Consider the following 19,895-nt stretch of genomic DNA (forward strand, 5'->3'; position numbering starts at 1 on the left):
ATGGAGAAGAGCTGGGCATCAGAGGAGCGAAGGCTGCGTAAGTGGTGTGGTGGTGGAGCATGTCTTTGAGGCAGATGTACCATAAAGAACGCTATTGCAATAGTTGATTTCTGGATGCGATGAAGGCAGGGATCGGGGTTTCGGCAGCAGAGAAGGTGAGTGGTGGATGAAAACGTGTTTTAGGTCTAAAAAGGCCAAATTTATTTGCTCCAATCCATCTGCAACTAATTCAAAACCCGGCCACCAGGGTTCTAACCAGGTAACAAAGAAGAGGACATGGTTCACTGATCCTGACATACCTCTATTTCTACCTATTGGCTTTGGAACCGACTACTGACTGACTCCTAAAGTTCCAACCAGTCGGTATTGACTTATAATGCAGTTGTTTCATCTGATCACTACTTTACTGCTTGACTGTAAGTATGTCATATAATAATAAAGATTATCAAAGCTCATCATTCTGTGATTCATAGTTTGTGTTTTTATGATTATATCCTGTGATTCTCTTCTATAGAAGCACTGAGGGATGATTGTGTGGGGTTATGTGTGCACTGCATAAGTATGCATACATAAATATATTGTACATGTGGTTTATTCTAATTTATTACATGTGTTCTGTAGCGACCTGTATATGCAGTATGTAAGGAAGCAGGAGATTAACATAAAACGAGCTCTTTATTATAGGTTGCAAGTGGTGGCTGAAGCCTGCCTTCACATGTCCATGCTGAGTTTTCTGTAGCTGCTATCTAATCTACCATCACCTCCCTTAAACAGCAGGAACCCAGCTTCATGCCAACTCCGTGTCCTTGAACGTGTGACTGTAGCGGAATGAAAAGGAGATGGAAGAGAGAAGGTACGGGTGAGAAAGGGGGGAGAAGAGGCGGGACCGGCAGAGAAATTATTCAAATAACGGTTCGATTTGTAGCACCAAAGGGTTCCTCATTAGCATAACTTCAAAACCTTGCTACTCCAGTCTTAATAATACATGCGCTCTGAGTCTCTCCATCAATCACCTCACACTCAGTGATATTTCTGTTGTTCTATTTGTTATGAGGCAACGAAATGTGGAGCTGAGTGGGAGAGGGGCAGGGCAGCAAACTCTTTGCGCACACACACACACACACACACACACACACACACACACACACACACACACACACACACACACACACACACACACACACACACACACACACACACACACACACAAACACACAGACAGAAACACAACCTCTTCCTCCCCCTTGTCTCAGAGGGGCAAGGCAGTGGGACATCCTGATCTTTGGTTTATTAAAAGCGGCCTTGTGTCTTATCTGAGAGGCAGACCACTCATACCAATTAACATTCCAGTGCAGTGTTTTTGCAGAACTGGAGGCTGAACTTCCTTCCTCACGCATACACCCACACCCACACGTTTGTATAGCCACTAGGGATAGCCTAGCCGCTATCCCTAGCCCCTTACCCCAACCATCCAAACTAAATGCCTAACCCTAACCCTTAACCTAATTCAAATCCTAACCCTAAAACCAAGTCTTAATCCCCGAAAAGTCCATTAAAGGGGGAGTCACAAAGTGAGGAACGGCCAAAAGGTCCTCACTTTCCCAAAATGTCCTCACTCCATAGGTTGTAGACTCAAACTGGTCCTCACAAAGCTGTACAAGAGTACACACACACACTCAGGCTGTTGTGAGAGATGAAAGCACAGTGTGTTTTGCTGAGAGAATAAAGCAATAATATTTCAAATAAAAGAAGAATGAAAGTAGTAGGCTGTATCTTGAGCGGTATGGGCAAAGTCAGCACTGAGAGGTTTATTCTGGCCTGGCTTCACTGGGTCGATCCGTCCACGAACAAACATGTGAAAAAGAGAAACAGATGGACTCTGGTCTTATTGTTACGACTTAGAAAATAGCCTTGCTTCCAAGAAGAAGCAACAACCTCAATAAGTTACAAAAAGTTTTACCAAAACTTATTTGGAGAACTGGTACATTGTATTCCTCAAGCATTAAAGTATGTGGCTGACTAACATACTGTATTGGTTAGGGTTAGGGTTAGGGATGAAATGCCAGTATTGGCATTTCATCAAATAATTCGGTAGTCAGTATGATCTACAACTGGTATGATAGACACACTGTTTTTGTTATCTATAGACGGTTTAAGCCTTTACAACTTATATTCTAATATTAAACATGAAGTAAATGTCGATGTGTACTGTGAAAGGGGGCACGCAAAGGTACAAACCCACTGAGAATAATCACTCTAGTTCATCTTAAATATATGAGCATTTTAGCATCTCTTTTTTTTGTTCGGCTAATTTGATCCATTTTAAGTCTGAAACTGTTTCAAGCTAAAAAAAAAAACGGATAAAAAAACTTGTGCAGCACCAGACAGCAGATAAACAAACAAATGGCTGGTGAACAAATATATGCATTTAGCAGCTGAGGAGGCAGCTGGTGGAGATCAAATCAGAGCTAATTGAAAAGTTGGTTAGACACACAACTCCAAATATTTTTTTACGTCTCGTAGCCAATAGAAAAAACACTGAATGTAGATTCGAGCACTTCACTTTTCAAGTCTTTTCATTTATTCAAATGAAGGCAGATAAATAGGCTTTAAAGGTTTATGGTTATAATGTGTCCAGTTTATTAACAAAATAACATGACCAAAGTGATTCAGACACAAAAGATTTCAGGAACGTAAGTGACATGATGTACACTAAGTCTTGGCTCTTTGTTACTTGTCTGTCATATGAAAGAATCTGATACATTCGGATTAAAACACCCAATGAATACTGAGGATTTGTAGTAACACACTGGTATAAAATATGGAGGAGCTGAAATCAGTTGGGAGGCAATCAGAAGCAGGGAGCTTCCCCTCTTTGTAGCTGAAAAAGAACACAGCAATCCCATTAATACAAAGGCAGTGTTCATCCCCCAATTTCTCTCCTTTGGCAGTTAAGAGGACGAGGCTTTGTTCAGTGTCCTCATGTATCATTTTGTAAGTTTTGTAATGACAGGCGAAATGAAGCTGCAATATTAAAACCAAATTAGCAGGTCTCTGAAGGGCTGTAGCTCTAACAAGGACTTCATATAAAGTGAAGTGGAAAGTTACAGACTCTATAAGATGACACTTAAAAAATATCAGTATTATAACTGAAGCCTTTGGGATAATCTCCAATATTCTTATAAGAACATTATATTTTTGTTGAAATCAGAGCAGCAAAGATTTCCCATCTGTCTAAGTCCAACGCATTCCCATGAGTGGAAGTAACAATGGTTCTGTCTTTTATTTCTTTTGTAGTGTCTATTATAGATAACTATGACCACAAAATATAGAATTCAAAGAAAATCAAGCCATACCTATTATAAAACAATCCTCAAACTTCATATGTTACCTGCTGGGCCCCTTAAGGTAAGTCTAAACTACACGATATGTGGCGATAATGGATTGAGACCGGTATCCGAGGCTCTAACCCTCCCCATTTACGCGTGAGGCCGTGGGTGTGCTGTCCCAATTGGTGAGGTGTGAGGCGTGAAGGACAGCCAGCCGTACACACCACACAGGAGATCCCTGGATTAGTTCTGCTCGCTGGTCCTCTACCGCCGCCACTCTCTGCTGCATCTTCACCAGGCACCCATGTGTGTGAGGAACATTTGGCAGTATGTGGCAGATGGCATATTGGGGCATGTAAATGCATTTTTTATTTTGATGGGCACGGTTATGGAGATTTTTTTAAATCCCTATCATTAATGATATGGTATGAAAAGGACCATATAAGTTTAGAATGAATCACTTTGAAACACTATTTAATACCCTGCACTCCAGGGGCCTGAAAGGTCACAGTGAGATTCTTTTCCCAAGGCAATACTTTACAATATGCTTTGTTATTGGGCCAATCTTCAAGAGAATTATAATACACTGCCTGATAAGTGCTACATTCTGCAGACACTACAGAAAGGAGAGATGATCTGACAATTAACATTGCTCATTTACAAAACTCATGCTGTGACAGTATACACAATAGCTAATGGTTCTGACCACAGCTGCAACCCTTTCAGGCTGGGGGTGCTGCTGTGGAAATTCATATGGTTTTGGTACATCTGCAAATGAGTTGGGTGTAAGGCAACGGAAGGCCAGAAAGTCAGGATTAGGACTTGCTACTACAATTAGTATCAGTATATCTCAGTAATTCAAGAGTAACTATTCTCTGCTGCTAATTAGCTGCAGGAATACCCAGTCACACTTGTGGGGTGCACCTACTCCCAATGTGACACAGTGACTGGAACTCATATATAAATCATAATATCATAGCATAATAAAACTCAGTTTCCCTCTGTGAATAAAAAAAGAAGCAAATGTATTACAAGATAATGCAAATGTGGCCATGGTAAAATTCCCATCATAACCATTTCATCACTGTGTACTATAAGCCGTTTTGAGACATGAACTCCAGAGAATGTCAGCACAGTGAGGTCTGGACTTTCTCCGGAGTTTGCATCTCACATATAAGGAACTAATACGCATTCACAACAACACAGAAATCTCTGGAGTGTTCAGGTGACGGGTGGCGCAGGACATCTTTGTGTTTACAGCACAGTCTGCCTTGATATATTTATAATAATTTTTGTTTTATGTCTGTCACGTGTTCGAAAACATTATCAACTCACCCACTCACTGCAGTGAATAATCTCCTGTTGTATCTGAGCTGAGAAACTCCATAACATCTAAAGCGGATATTTTCATTCGTTCTTCATTCGCCCCTCTGGTTAATTATCTGGATTTACATTTTAGAGATTATTCTCCTCACCTTGACAACGGTCTACTAGCCTGTCCATGGCACATTACTATGGGTCGATTCCAAGGTTGTAGGGACATGATCCCATGAGCAGTGGCTTTAGACTCTAAAAGTCCAGTCTACCTTTTACCAGGTTGTAATGAAACATCTTTACTCTGACAACCAGACACACTATATTCCAACTCACTGCTTTCAGGAGGGATTGTGGAAAGGCAACAAACATGCCCTGAGGAGACATTGGAAACATAGTCTGGTGGTGGACAGTGACCTTTTCTGCCACCAGAGCAAGAGCCCAAACTTTTCATACCATTACGACAGAGGCACAGCTCAGGGGAAACACTGCCACTCTCCACTGCAACACAAAATAAAAAAGAAAGTGTGGCAAGTCACAAAGTGAAGACGGCAATCCCCCTAGGGGAGGGACCGTAATTTGTGACCATTTAATAAAACACCCACAATCATCCCCCGCAACGCAAGGCCTGCTGGAGCTAAGTGCATGTTCTCTTTGCACCGCTGAAGGGGATGTAATTATTACTGAGAGAAGCTGTAAACATACACTTTGCTTCAATCCTATTCAAACAGTTCCACTGGAAAGGAGCAGCTGGTCCCACAGCCTTTCTATAGTCTTATTAAATTGTGACAGAACAGGATATATTTAGTTGCGGCACTGGCAGGTTGACTGTGCAGCATGTACACACAAACCTTGGTTCAGGTTTTCAACTGAACCTGACCACATTCACGTCTGGAGCCTCTGGAAGTATCAGCTTTACACCAGCCACATCTCCTGATCCACACTTACTGAAGCCAAACATGCAATCTTTTAAGGATTCTTTTTTTGGTTCTTTGCCTCACATGAGGTGTTGGAAATGGCATGTTCTAAGCACGGTTACACTCATTACTGTATTAAACACAGACAGGAATAACTTGAGGGCTTCATCATTACAACCTGCAATTTCCTCAAAAAGATTGCATATTGGACTGTGGGCGGAAGTTGACTGCGTGGCTACAAACCCATTTCATCCTGTCTCAACCGATTCATGGAGCTGGATCCAGTTGTAAAACAGCTCCTCTCACTCGGTGTACATTTACTTATTAAAGTCGTTTTTTCCCTGGCCCATTAACATGCCTTCAGTGCACCAAATGATAAACAGCATCCTCAGGCTCATTCTGACATTGAATGAATCAAAATGAGTAATAACCAGTGTTTGAACACTTCCTGAAGCTGAGGGACCGGCTGACAAGAAATCATTCTGAAGGCGACATGGCCTAAATGTCACTTGGAGTAGAAATTCTCCTGTGGAATTGTTCTTATTAATCATGTAAAAATGTGGCTTGAAAGAGGCAGGGAAGGCACCAAAAATAAAATTGAATGAGTGTGTATCTGCTCAATAAAAAGTAAGATTAACTTTAATAAATCCTCTTCTATCTAAATTATGTTGAAATCAGGCCATGCTGCTGGAGCTCAGTGGGCCGAGGGCCAGCGGTGCCTCTTCCTTCAAATGAAAACAAAACACTGGCTTCTCAGAGGTGTCAGCGAGACACAAACAGAGGGATGGAGAAAAAATTAAGTAGTCCTGGCTGGAGCTGCCTTATTAAATCTCCTCCTCTGCACAATCAACACTGAGAGGGTAATGTCAACACTTAATGGAACATTTAAATTTCCTTTCAGCTGAAGAGATGGAGCTGAGCTTTGGTGAACACTTTTAGCATAAGCATGTGTGACATGCGTGTGAACTGAAAGTCCAACCAGCTAGTTACTGGCTACCTGCTGCTAATGTCACAATTTCTGTGTGTACAGAAACTTGATGTAACTGAGCTCAGTCGGACACTGAAACACTCAAACTATCTTGTGAAGGAATGATGGACGGGAGGCTTGCTGCTATTAATGTGCTGCTATTTATTGACCCTGGCATATCTATCCTGAAGTGACCAAGTTACACAGTAAAATGATACAACTGAACATGGAACATATGTACACGGAGAGGAACATAATATAATGTACTGTATGGACTGGTTAGTCATGCAGTTGGCTTGTCACCCTACTCACACCCAGCTTCTCATACCAAGCATTTCACAGCCAGCACAGCGTCAGATCAACACAGTCTTTCAAGCTCCAAAATAAGATTTATTTTCAAGTCACAACAGGCATGCAAGATATATTATTATATAAGACTAAAATCAATCAATCAATCAAATTTTATTTGAAAAGTCCATATCAACAAATCATAATTTGTCTCATAGGGCTTAACAAGGTGGGAGTTCCTCGGTCCTTAACCCGTAAGTTATTGTCACTAATGGTAGAATAGGTGAGAAGTCATATTGTATATCAAGCAATCTTGTTGTAATCATAGTCCACTATCAACTGCCACCACAATCACTATCCACCACCCCGATCAACAATCCACCATCATCATCCAACACCATTGTCCATGATCAGGATCCACCATCACCATCCATGGTTGGTTCATCGATTTTTTTAATAAAAGATTCACAATTTTGTCTATTAAGGCTAGGGTTGATAATCTTAGAAAAGCAAGCAAGAGCAGGCTACACTTTGTAAAACCAGTCCATCCCACCCCCTCCCATCAGCCCTCTAGTCAAAGCTACTCCCCAAAAACACATTAACATGCACTGATTTAAAACTGGTAGAGGCAGAGTTAACGTGACTTGCTCACCAACCTCTGACTATGCTCTCTGATTCAGTGGTGTAAGTTTCTCTGGCTGAACACTCGGGTCATGTGCAGTGAGAGCATGGGCCGGGCTGTGTGCACATGACCTGCAGAGAATACATACTTCATACCTACTGGGACAGGAAACTATGTAAGTCACTTCACCAACATGTATATTAATGGTGGGTGGTACCACAACTATACAGACTATGTTACAAAATGAACCCACAGTTCAGTTCAACATTTACAAGCTATAGATCCTTATTAGGTCAATTTCACATTGTTAAGCCACAGTGGGAATTTTCCCTCCCTTCTGGGTTACAAACAATAGAATATGTTAGAGGAATGAATTCTGTTTCGTGACATCGTTAAAAGGCCTATGTGCTGCCATGTAACATATATTAAATATATATAACATAAAGAACTGAGATGACTTAAGTATCTTCATAAATGATATTTAACAAGTTGCTTTGCTTGAAGTCCTGTTTCATAAAACCTTTCAGAACAAGAGTTAAAAGTCATATTGGTTCACACGACACAAGCAGTCAGTGACAGTCATAATTGGCATCTTGCCACTTGAATACTATGTATTTCCACATTATTAAAATTGCCTTTATCTCAGTGAGGCTCCAGAGACTTAATTAAACCAATGACCTTTTGAAAGGGCGTGGAATTCAAGGATGATATGACCTTGGTTTGAGAAGTGGTGCTCCTGGAAGGATAACTGCTGCGTCCTTATATCAGTGCACTTAACCTCCCCTGACCAGCATTTACGTACAAACTGAACCTGTGTACCCCAGGAGATTTCTGCAGCTACACCAAAGGGTGGTTTTATATATTTGTAAATGCTGAAGCAGCTTCTGAAGTTTTACAAAGAAAGGTCACAATGAACAGAGTACTAAAAAGGAAAAAAGTTTTTAATGATTCCATTCAGCTGTGATCACGCATACTACATCTGAATGCAAAGAGCAGCTATCTCTCTGCATCTTGTAACAAATCAAGAAGGTAAAAGATCGTGAAAAGTGGCGCTTTTGTTTAAGGTTGCTATGCAACTATAAAATAAAGTGTTGAGCCCGGATAACCTGAAGTAACTGTAAGGGAAAATTCAACTGACCAGCTGTCTCACTGCTGTGACCTTGACAAACAGGGAGATTGCTACATCAGACGGACACAGCAGATAGACACAGATGATGATTTCATGTCTTTATTAAATATTATGTTTTATGAAGCCTCTCTTCGTATTAGTTTTGGCATATCTTTTTTCATGTTGTTTTATGAAACTTCTCTAATTATAAGTTCTGGCTTTTGTGAACTTGCGGCCAGTTCCATTTTGAGCACCCGTTCTTGTTGGGTAACCTCTGCAGAGCTTGCTATTAAAAAGACTCAAAGGCAACTCCAGTCTGAGAATTTCCATCACATAACAAAGGTGAATATGCTACTGAAATTAAATACAATAAACAACAAAATGTCATTGCTCTGCTTGTTCATAAAAGTCAAAGACGATAATACATACATTTAAGACATCAATTGTATAAGGTGTACTCATCTTAAAATAAAGCTAAACTATTTCAGATATTTTTTTAAAGAGATATTTCACCCACGTTTTTAAAATAATAATATCTAAGAGCTCAATTAAGGATGCTGTGTGAGTTGGCGGCGATACAGTGCACGTCAAAGAACCGTCAAATCAAGTGAAATGTTTTATGCTGTCTTGAAATCGAGTCCCTAATGTCAGGTCTCTGAACAGATATCTCATCTGAGGCCAGGCTGCAGCTCCTGGTTCAGTTGCACAGACACAACTCTGGTGATGTACTGGTTCCTTAAAATCTGCCAGCGCAGTAGCTCACTCCCTCAAAAGAAGTACGAGACCATGACAGAAACAAAACATGACCTGGAGTCTGGATCAGCTTTTTGTCTCTAGCCACGTCACCAAATGACTGCTTTGAGCTGCCAGGAACAAGATTAACATTTTCTCAGCAGGAAAGAGAAACAGCGTACTGTAGCGACTTCTTCTAAATCAACGACTAAAGAGAGTCCTTTTGTCAAAGTGACTAAAGAAAAGGCTGACCATTTTGCTGAACTTTCTTTTTCTTCTATTCTTCCACAGAGAGGTTCAACCTCAGTATAAAGCTCCCAGGCAACCAACCAACATCAAGGCCTGAATTGTTTGTCAGGTGGCAACGAAACATGATTCTGCCTCTTTGAAATGAGAACATCAGCCCTTTGGAAAACAGTGAAAGCAAGGGCAGCCCGAGAAAGTCACTAAACAGAAGCTGGGAAGTTATAGTACAGCTGTTATTAGGGGTCTGCGACAGAAATCCCTAACAGGACACAACAGTGTATAATTGGACTTTATTCCCAAATGGCAGAATGGGATCCATTTTACCAAAAATGGTATCAACTACTTAAATAATCCCAGAAATCCGATACATCTCAAGTGCTTTGAAATTCACTCTGGGCTTATTATAATAAAACATGACATCAGCATCATCTAATCCTCAACATGAAGGTTTACGAGCCTGCCACCAGACATCGTCACACTGGCAGTCTATCATTCTGACTGTGTGTTGTCTTTTATCTTTTGGGGGACCTTCAGTGTATTTAAATGATTTTGATAACAGTTATATAAATTCAGTGTAGTAAACCACTGTACAACAGTTTGAAAGGAGGTTGAACTCACCTTTGTCTGAGGAGAATGACCCATACAAAAATCAGGCGAGGTTAACATTTATCACTCCAGAGTCACGACACTTGAGACGCTCCACCTGAAAAACAGAGAGAAAAATATATGAGATTCCTGAATTAATCTTTAAATAACACGTTTCGCATTTTGGTAAACAGTTGAACATATTTATAAAGGCCAATTAAATGTATTTAAGAAACAATGAAAAGTATTTAACTAACAAAGTGCAAGAAAGCTTATGAGCTTATATTCCAATGTCTGTATGAAAAAATCATTTTAATCAATGCTACCTATGGCCCCAACATTTTATTTAAGTCAAACCAAAGCAGGTGATAAAATATTGACTTAAACATGGTCCATTAAGACAACAGCTTTATGAATAGTTCCAGAAAACCTGTTCCAACTGAACGGCCAAATCTTGATTTTAAAACCACAACATCCTCTGATAATATCCAAGACAACAGTGCTTTGATGTCGTTCTTTGTACTTGTTAGGATGATCACTCAGAGAGGAAGTTAGAAGCTCATTATTGAGTATGTCAGCTGCTGCGTGGTCAGCAAAGAGTTGTTCAGAAAGTAGACAAAAGCACGCACATCTACACTGTCCAGGTGCTAGACAGAATTGATGAAAACCATAAGACGAGAAATGTCCACACCCATAAAGAGAAGTGGAGTGCGGAGGGAGAGCCCAACCTTGTTGGTCTGTGCTGGTGAATCTTTTGTACAATAAGTTATTAGGCTTTGCCCCCCCAATAAATATCACAAGATTTGTTTCTAAAATAAGGCAGTGAAGAGGTTTGAAAAGGCAGTAAATCTAGCAGCAGGAACAAAATTGGCAGCACCGACTGTAAACGCCCCTGATGACATAATAGAAACTGTTGGTACCAATTAATTTTGAAAGAGCAACAGCCAATGAGGATGCTTATACTGTAATGTCGGTCAGTCAGTAAGTGAACTCTTGTTGTGGTCGAGCCAAGAACAAGGCAGACTGAGGCAGGTTTCCCTCATATCCTCATACACAGACTCATATCCTGACACTACCTGAGTCTGCAATAGTCCTTAATCATTTACTTAATACGATTAAAATTAATAAGGGAAGATTGACTTCCTGTGGTGAAGGAAGCACATCAGCAGCTGACAGTAATGACTGTCAGCTATTACATTTATAATTTAAGATCATCACTGACGGTATCAGTCTATCACTGGTCTGAATGAGATGCTGGAGAACCTTTGTGAACAAGTGGTGAAGGGGTGACCTACGTGAATAAAAGGCCGGGAGTTCTACTTGAGGGCAGCAGCATGAGGTGGTGAGGCTGCTGTCCTGTTTGGTCAGGGGGCGAGAGAACACAGGACCTCCAGCTGAGCACTTGACCTCCGTCTCCATCATCCCTCCCTCTTCTCTCTCTGAGCTCTTTAACTGACTCTGTTCTCTCTCTGTCTCCTTCAGTAACAGTTAGCTGAGCACTGCTGATACCCGGGGAGGAAACATTTGCAACATAAATGTACTGAAATAAAAGTACCACAATTACTTTTCTACTTGAGCAAAGTATTTGCTTTTAAATATATTATATGTATCAAAAGTAACCACTTGTCAGTGTAGCCTATTCCCTCACGTCTACCACATCATTAACTCTGTTTACTGTATATTTTATTTAATACTAGGGTAGTTCAGACTGTTATATTAATAAAGAATGCTGCAGATGATGCTGCTGAAAATATTTGCAAAGTTATATTGATTTAGTCTCTTCTGATCCATTTTAAGATGCAATAATATGAAATGCATCATAAAAATGTAGAAGTTAGGAAAGCAAAGATATATGTAGGTTCTAGGTTAGCTTCATATTTTGGACATGTTCTTAATAAATAAATAAAACTAAAATATGCACTAGATTTACAACAAATAGTCAAAATAAATAAATGTCCAAAAAGGAGTAGGAAGAAGGAAATACTCATCTTTCTTCAAGACATTGGTGAAATGACTCATTATTCAAACATTCATCATAAACAGCTTAATCACAATCAGCAGACATAAAAGTTCATGACTCAACGAGAGAGCAGATAAAACTATAGAGCAAAGATAAGCATTTTCACATTCTATTCTCTTTTTCATTGTGCTATTTCACCTCCACTCTTATCCATTTCATGTGTTCAGTATATTGGTTTTAAACATCTGCTCTTCCATTTGAAACAGCAGCTAAATACCACTGGATAATAGCAGATTTCTTGCTTTATACATTATTTGACCCATTTTGAGATCAACCAAGTCTTCAAACTTTAGTGCTTTTAGTTTTATAAAAAGTGTCTGTAGGGTAAAAGTGAAAACTAACTGAAAACAAATCGTCTTAGGTAAAGTACAGATGCTTGAAAATGTACTTAAGTACAGTAACAAAGAAGATGTACTTAGATACATTCTGTCCGCTACATGTGAAAATGTCACACGTTGCATATATCCACAGTGTCTAAGTAAACGACTGTGATGGCTGCAACTAAATGAAGCACAAGCAGATCAATAAAACACATTTAAATGAAGTCCTCCCCAATCATCAACATTTTTGTTCGGCTGCAAATACAGAAAACCAAACCAACTGAAGAAACACTGATTACACTGCATTTGTTATTTGCTTGCACTGATTCAGTTTTATCTCTGAAATCTTTGTCCCTTCGGTGAAGATGTTTTCTGGGGTTGTGTCGTGTCTGCGCTAAGCTCCCTAGAGCTGCTGTGAAGGAAACAGATGAAGTTCCAAGTAAGAGATTTTCTAAACTAATTTAGGTTCTTTCCTTGCACCTTCTACAACTACAGAGTCATATAAAACAGGCGTACATTCTCAAAAAACGATTTTCAGTCCACAGCATAAAAAACCCTGCCTTGCTGCGAATGGGACGACATTTACAATTCCCAGGGGGCTTGCGAGGGAAAGTGACAGAAGTGCTTGCAAGCGGCCGCCTCATTCACTGGTAGTGCTCATTTTGCAGGATCTTTTATGTGACACCATTACAGCTGAAGGGTTGTTTTTTCTTGGTGTTGTTTTTATAAAGGGGTGATTCAATGCTTTATGAAAAGAACAAAAAAAAGATGTGTTCTACAGAGCAAGCAAACACAGACTTGAACTTTCTTTTCAACAGCCCCCAGGGGCAGATTAGTTTGAAACAAAGGCATCTTAGAAAATACATCCAACAATCAGTGGCAGCTTTGGGCTGAGTCATAATTTATTACGGGTGCACACTGCACAGTAGCGCCTGTTGGTGTCAGACTCAACACTGGGCATCAGACTCTGAATAGTTGCAAGAAACTGGAGCTAGGAAAACGATCACATTACAGCATTGTTGGGCTTCTATTAAGGCAGATGACATGTTTTGAGTGGAGCTCTGTGGTAGTTATTAGTGGAGACGGTTTTCCCTTTTGTTGTCAATGCTCACGTTTCATCGCCCTAGAATCAGTGCATGCTGCAGATACAAGGGAACAGATTGATATCAAAAAGCTTGTTATCGGCCTTCATGTAATCTGTAACCACACGTCTATTACAAGGTCCTTGTAGCTCTCTGAATTGTTTGAGAAAAACACATCCCACACAGGCTTTGACTTAAGACGAGTGGAAAAAAAAAATTCTGTTTTTACTGACTTGAAGAGGTCAATGAAGCTCACTGCCATCGTCTTCTTTTCCTCCTCTTTTCCTCACACACACACACACACACACACACACACACACACACACACACACACACACACACACACACACACACACACACACACACACACACACACACACACACACACACACACAGTGGTCAGAGGTGGGCAGCATCCATAAATAGAATGAAAGTAGGCAAGTGGCTTCTGGGAGTGGCTTTTACTGGGAATATGATTGATTAAAAAGCTATTTGCTCCTCTGCTCTGGCCCTGCATTCCTAAATGACAACCCCCCACCCCCCATCCCCACTGTCCAGATGGGGCTATGAGGGGTCGGAGGAGCCGGCCCGCCCCACCTGCTCCTCCATCTATGGCTGCCAGACCCAGTGCCCCTCCCCCCACACACCCAGCCTCCACTCCCAAGTCACAGTCTGCTGGGCACTTGCAGAGCGACCAGGCAGAAACGTCCAGGCAGGCCTCGCTGGTCTGACAGAAAATCTAGACTTTGTTCCAAAATACAGACGACTCGAGGAAGCTTAAATAAAGGCGTGACGGCAGGTTAAGACAAACAGGAATCGAACACTGAACAGAGGAAACTCAGACAAGGCGAGAATTCGATTCAGTATATTCTGTCACGGTTCACTGGAGCAACACCAGACTGTACAACAGCCACGGCACATACCAATGTGGGGTCTAAATTGTTGAACATGTCCTTGTGTTAGACTTGTATACACAAATATAGCCTCTTGAACAAACAGTGCCCAAATTGCAAAGGTTAAAAAGTAACTTGATACTTGGCGTCTAAATGTTTCTTGGACAGAGCTGACACCTGGGGAATAATGAGTGTTTCCATTTTTCAGAATGAAGATCAATGAAGTGAAGAGGATAAAAATGACTCGAAAAAAAACTATCTGAATGACTTCAAACTAAGTTGATTTTATGTTTTCTAGTTTTACATCACAACTGTATTTTTAAAGCGTGTACCCAACAGTCGATGTTGGAAAAAGAACTAGCAGAATGCAGGAAGAATCATAAGCTTGGAGAAGGAATATCCTTTTTAACTACAGATAAGTCAAGAGCACAATCCAGAATGTATGTACATGTATTCATACTAAATTCATAGAAGGTCACCATAACCTTTACCTTCGACGACTGAAATTAGGATTTTAAATGATTTTCTCAAGGCAAGATAACATATTCACAAGGCAAAAAATGACTTTATTTACCTTGATGTTTGAACTCGAAATTCTAATCAAGTCATTCTTGAGTCTAGCTGAACGCTCATACCATATTTTAAGAAATTCCCTCACGGTGTTCATGAGATGTTGCATTCATAATACCAAAAACATATTTTATAATTCATAGTGACCTTGACAATCGAACTGAAGATTTGTACCAAATTATAAAAATTCCCTCAAGGCTTTCTTGACATATCTACAAGACTGGGACAGGACGGCCAGCTGACCACCCGAAAACGTAACGCCTTCAGCTGCTGGTTGTTGTCAGCCCGGAGGCATAACAACACACAGGCAAGATTCACTAAATCAAAGTTCTTTGAAATTACAAAAACTGATTAGCCCAAGATGAAAGTGAGGAGTAACAAGGAGCAGCTCATGACCCAAAGCCACCACCTCATCAGTCAATCATGGCAGTCAGTCTGTCACTGCTCAGGCATGTTCGACTCCAATGGAACAGACACACTGGCTTTTATTGATAGATGGTTTCACTGCTGACAGAAGCAACAAGATGAATGCAGAGGGATACAGGAGCATGATCTGTGATCAGATTCAGCCACATGCATCAAAACTCAATGGACCACATTTCATCACTCAGCAGGACAAGGACAAGGATCTACAACGTACTGCCAAAGCAGCCAAAGAGCTGTTCAAGGTGAGGATGTGGGATTCCCTCGACTGGTCGAGTCAATGACCTGATCTCAGTCTGACTGAGTAGCTTTACACTTTGAGGAAGACCCCACGACGTGCAAGAGCTGAAGTCCTGGGGGTTGGGGGGTACTCTACCTGGTAAGACAAGTTTTAGCTGATCTGTCAGGTGTTCAGGCAGTCAATTAGTGTTACACATATTTCAAGACAATTTCAAGATAATCATAAAAGGAAATGCAGGTTGACTGCACGTCTCTATCCACTGTCATTATGCAAATATTAGAAGTTAGCTCATTGAGATAAACAGCTGGAGGAGCCTCTTCTGTTGGGTTCCACTGAACCATTGCAGAAGAAGATGTCACAGAACACTTCATGTATTAATATGAGAAAAGTAATAGTCTCATTGTCGCTGCACATAGATGAATTCATCTGCTGCTATTTTTCTCATCAGCAGATGTTTAAGTTATATACTTCATGTAGATCGTGATTGATTTGATTAGAACTTTTCCAGTTCAGCCAAGCATAACATATTTTGGTGTTGTTTTGCGACATATGCCACTCAGTTTCACAGCACCAGGAATGAGAGCTGAACTAATCAATACGTCACTTATCGTCCAGAAAAAATTTATTTGGCAAAGAAAATCCAAACATAAGGATTCGCGGATTCTTTTCTTGTAGCCAGTAGGTCAAGAAAATATTCAAAAGCCGCAGTCATACTGCAAATTCCTGCACATACACTGTGTGAGGTACAGAGACAGAGTTAATAGCTGCAGTGTAACCCCTGGCCCTGAACATGCTGCGAGTGTGTCTGATCACCTGCTGGGGAAAGAGGCTGTGGTGAAGATACAGTGGTAGAAGGGGGGGGGGACAAGCAGGACCATATGGTTCCAGGCCTCACAGTTTGGCTACGTGTGTGGAAGTGCACTTTGGGAAATTAGTGATCCTTCTGTCACTGATAATGAACCATAAAAAAAGACATGCAAGATTGTGAAGAGTGGAGCAAAAATGTTTTCATAGCTATGGATGTAAAACACACATTGGATTGTATTAGTTTCAGATCCATGTGCATCAGCAGGGGTTCCAGAAACATATGATAGACAGAGCTGAAAGATAAACTCTATTTTGAAATGTTAGGGAGCACACTCTCTGTTACCATAGAGGAACACAAGGAACAGTGGAGAAAACATACTGAGCTGTGGATACTGTCAATTCAGTGTTTTTTCACCTTAAAAAAATGCAATATTTTAAAAATGATTTGAACTTATTAAGCTACTACACAGAGCTGCTCATGTCTTCATCAGATTCACGGCATTGACTTTCCTAGAAGACACGAGACTCAAACTCGTGTCTACTGTATGAGCCCTTCTGCAACACATCCTCCGGTTATCTTCACTGTCTGTGGCTCTTGGCTTCAGCAGAGATTGGCTGCAGACCTCTGCAGACTCGGTGGGTGGAGGTTAATTGATGCTGTGACATGACGTAATGTGGAAGTCATTTGCGAGGGGATCTTGCTTCTTTATCAATGACACTAACCAACATACACACTGACCGGAGGGAGGGAGTTCACAGATGTGAGTCACTCCAGAAGGTTTATTCCCACATTTAATGTAAATCGTATTATAACTAAATGAAAGCTGAGGCTGTAAATAATGTAACTGACCTTTTGAAAGTATTTGTAATACAAATGTTATACTTATCATGTTTAATTTCTACTTTAATCACTTATCATAATATGATCAGAAGACAGAATTAAAGCTATAGTTTGTATGTATATAGTTGGTAATTTGTTTCTGAAACACTTTTTATAGTATAAATATAATCATCCTGATAGCCATCAATAAATAAGGTAAAAAAGCAGATGTCTGTGGTCCTCAAAGAACTGTAATCAACATTTGGCCTGAATGAAATTATTTGTTTGTGTAAGTGTCCATCCCTAACCGACCTGTTTGCCTGCATGCACCCTGCCTGGGTTCTTACTGTGCAGGACCAATAGTCTTCAGCTGGAGAGACATACACCTCTGAAGCACAGACATCAGACAGAGGTTAGTGATAGTCACAGTAAAGATGTCTACTAGCTAGTTGTCAGTGCATTTCCATGTGTTTTGGCGCCATAGCGTTGACAGAATGGCTGATGGGAGGGGGAGGGATGTATCGGTCTCAAAGTGTAACCTGCTTTTGCTAGCTTTGCCAGGATTACCAACCCTAGATTAATACATAATAGCTTGTTTGTTTTATATGTAGGGTAAGTATAATCTCTGTCAAGTGCATCATATTTAGCACACATCCAAATCTGAGCAATAAATTCTCTTCTCCACCATCTACGTTGCATTATTTGGCTGCCAATGAGGCAAGAGATGGAACTTCATTCATCCTATCATTTATTTAAAGGATACTGAACCTTTAAGGCCATAATCGAATGCTCTAACCGGTGTCTTTTGTCAATGGCCGAGTAACCTTGCATGGTTGATCAGAGGTCCCAGGAGTGTGCTGCTAATGGGATCAGGGGATAGTCGGGGTGGGGGAGTGGAGGCGGTGGAGGGTCTTACTGGATTTCGGTGACAGGAAAGAACCAAAATTAAAGCCCTACAGCAGAAAGAGAAAAAACCATCAGGACTTTTGCTCCCTCATCACTTTACTCACTCAGAGTGGCTGGCTGATTGATTCATTCTTATGAATGTTAATACTAGAGCAACTCTTCCAAAGCTCACCTTGACAGAATAGATTTTCCTCAAAAAAGAATTCTGCCGTGGAATAATGGGAACTAGTAAAAAGTGCCTCAAAGACTGGATTCAATGGCTGTGAAGTTTCAGATGTGTTTCCCTTTGGTGTAAAACGACTCTCTGCAGAGAGCGGATCTAATTTTAAAACTATGGAACAGATTTAAGACAGGTGTGTTTGACTTTATGACCTATTGTCTCTTTGCTCCATCTTCGGTCATAAAATATTCAGCTATCTTGGGCATGTGGATAATAAGAAGAAGGTTAGTGCTGCGGTTGCAGAAAATCCTCAAAACACAAATTAATTTGTTTTGTTCTCATAGTAACATAGATTTATATTGATAATGTCCTACTCTAGGGCCTCACAAAGCCATACACATAATAATAAAAAACAAAATACATGACAGTTCTTCTGAAAAATGCTTTTTCCCTTTTGAAACAATCAAACAGCAGCTAAAGAAGCAGCAACTTCCACTCTCACCCCTGAGAGTTTGTAAATTAGATGCTCCCAGACAGAAATGTACAAAGGCACTTCTACTTGATATGGCACTAAAAGCTATAGTTCCCTATTATGGTTTATGAATTAGCCAGTAAACACACAGACGTTTTACATCTTTCCTTGTGAGGAAATTCTTTGGCCTAATGCATTCCCTAGTCCCTTAACCTAACCATCACAGCTTAATGCCTTACCCTAAGCCTAACCAAATTCTAACCCTAACCCCAAAACTAAGTCTTAACCATCAAACAGCCCATTAAAAGTGGGTACGAAAGTGAGGACCGGACAAAATGTCTTCACTCTGTAGGTTGTAGACTCGAAATGGTCCTCACAATGATATCTGTACAGGTACAAACACATATACACACACACACACACACACACACACAGCTTTTTTTGGCACAAGCAATGTGTCAAACAAAAGTTGCCAAGTCTGCTGCCTGCAACATAAGATGGAAAGAATTAGAGAAATGGAAATGGTGATTCAATGCTGTTATGAAAACTGGAGCAACGCATGCAATGGCAGAGTGAGAACCCATTCAGACAGACTTAGTGCACTGCAGAATGTCTTCACTCTCCCTGACACCCTCTCTATAGCACTGAAAAATGCGCAAAAAAATGGGGCCGCGAGTTTTTAACACACGCACAGGTTTGTGCAGCTATCCTTATTAAGACTTTGAATTTATTTTAATTTATTTTCAGCCTATCCCCAAACTTGACCATAACAAAATCACGCCCAGCCCTAAACCTAACTTGACCACTTTGACATCTTACCCCTAACCTTAAACAAGCCCTCAAAAGTCTTGCAATAAAAGGGCCAAGTTTAGGTCCCCATAAGGTCTATTGGTCCTGATAAAGTCAGTGTTTATGCTGGAAAAGGTCTTTAAGAGGTAACAAAAACAGGCACACACACACACACACACACACACACACACACACACACACACACACATACATACATACAACCACCCCTCCTTTTGCTCAATCTGCCTTGCGTTCTATTATAAGATTCAATATTTAATTGCCCT

General features: G+C 40.6%; 1 long non-coding RNA gene across 1 annotated transcript in view; it reads right to left on the bottom strand.

Moving 5' to 3' along the window:
• LOC128438106 (uncharacterized) overlaps nt 1-19,895 on the bottom strand; it is a 92,357-nt gene that overhangs the window by 28,944 nt on the left and 43,518 nt on the right. Inside the window, exon 2 of the long non-coding RNA XR_008338287.1 lies at nt 10,142-10,226. This is a non-coding gene — a long non-coding RNA (uncharacterized LOC128438106). The remainder of the gene's footprint in view (nt 1-10,141; nt 10,227-19,895) is intronic.

The sequence above is a fragment of the Pleuronectes platessa genome, chromosome 4, assembly GCF_947347685.1.
Source record: "Pleuronectes platessa chromosome 4, fPlePla1.1, whole genome shotgun sequence".
Taxonomy (NCBI): domain Eukaryota; kingdom Metazoa; phylum Chordata; class Actinopteri; order Pleuronectiformes; family Pleuronectidae; genus Pleuronectes; species Pleuronectes platessa.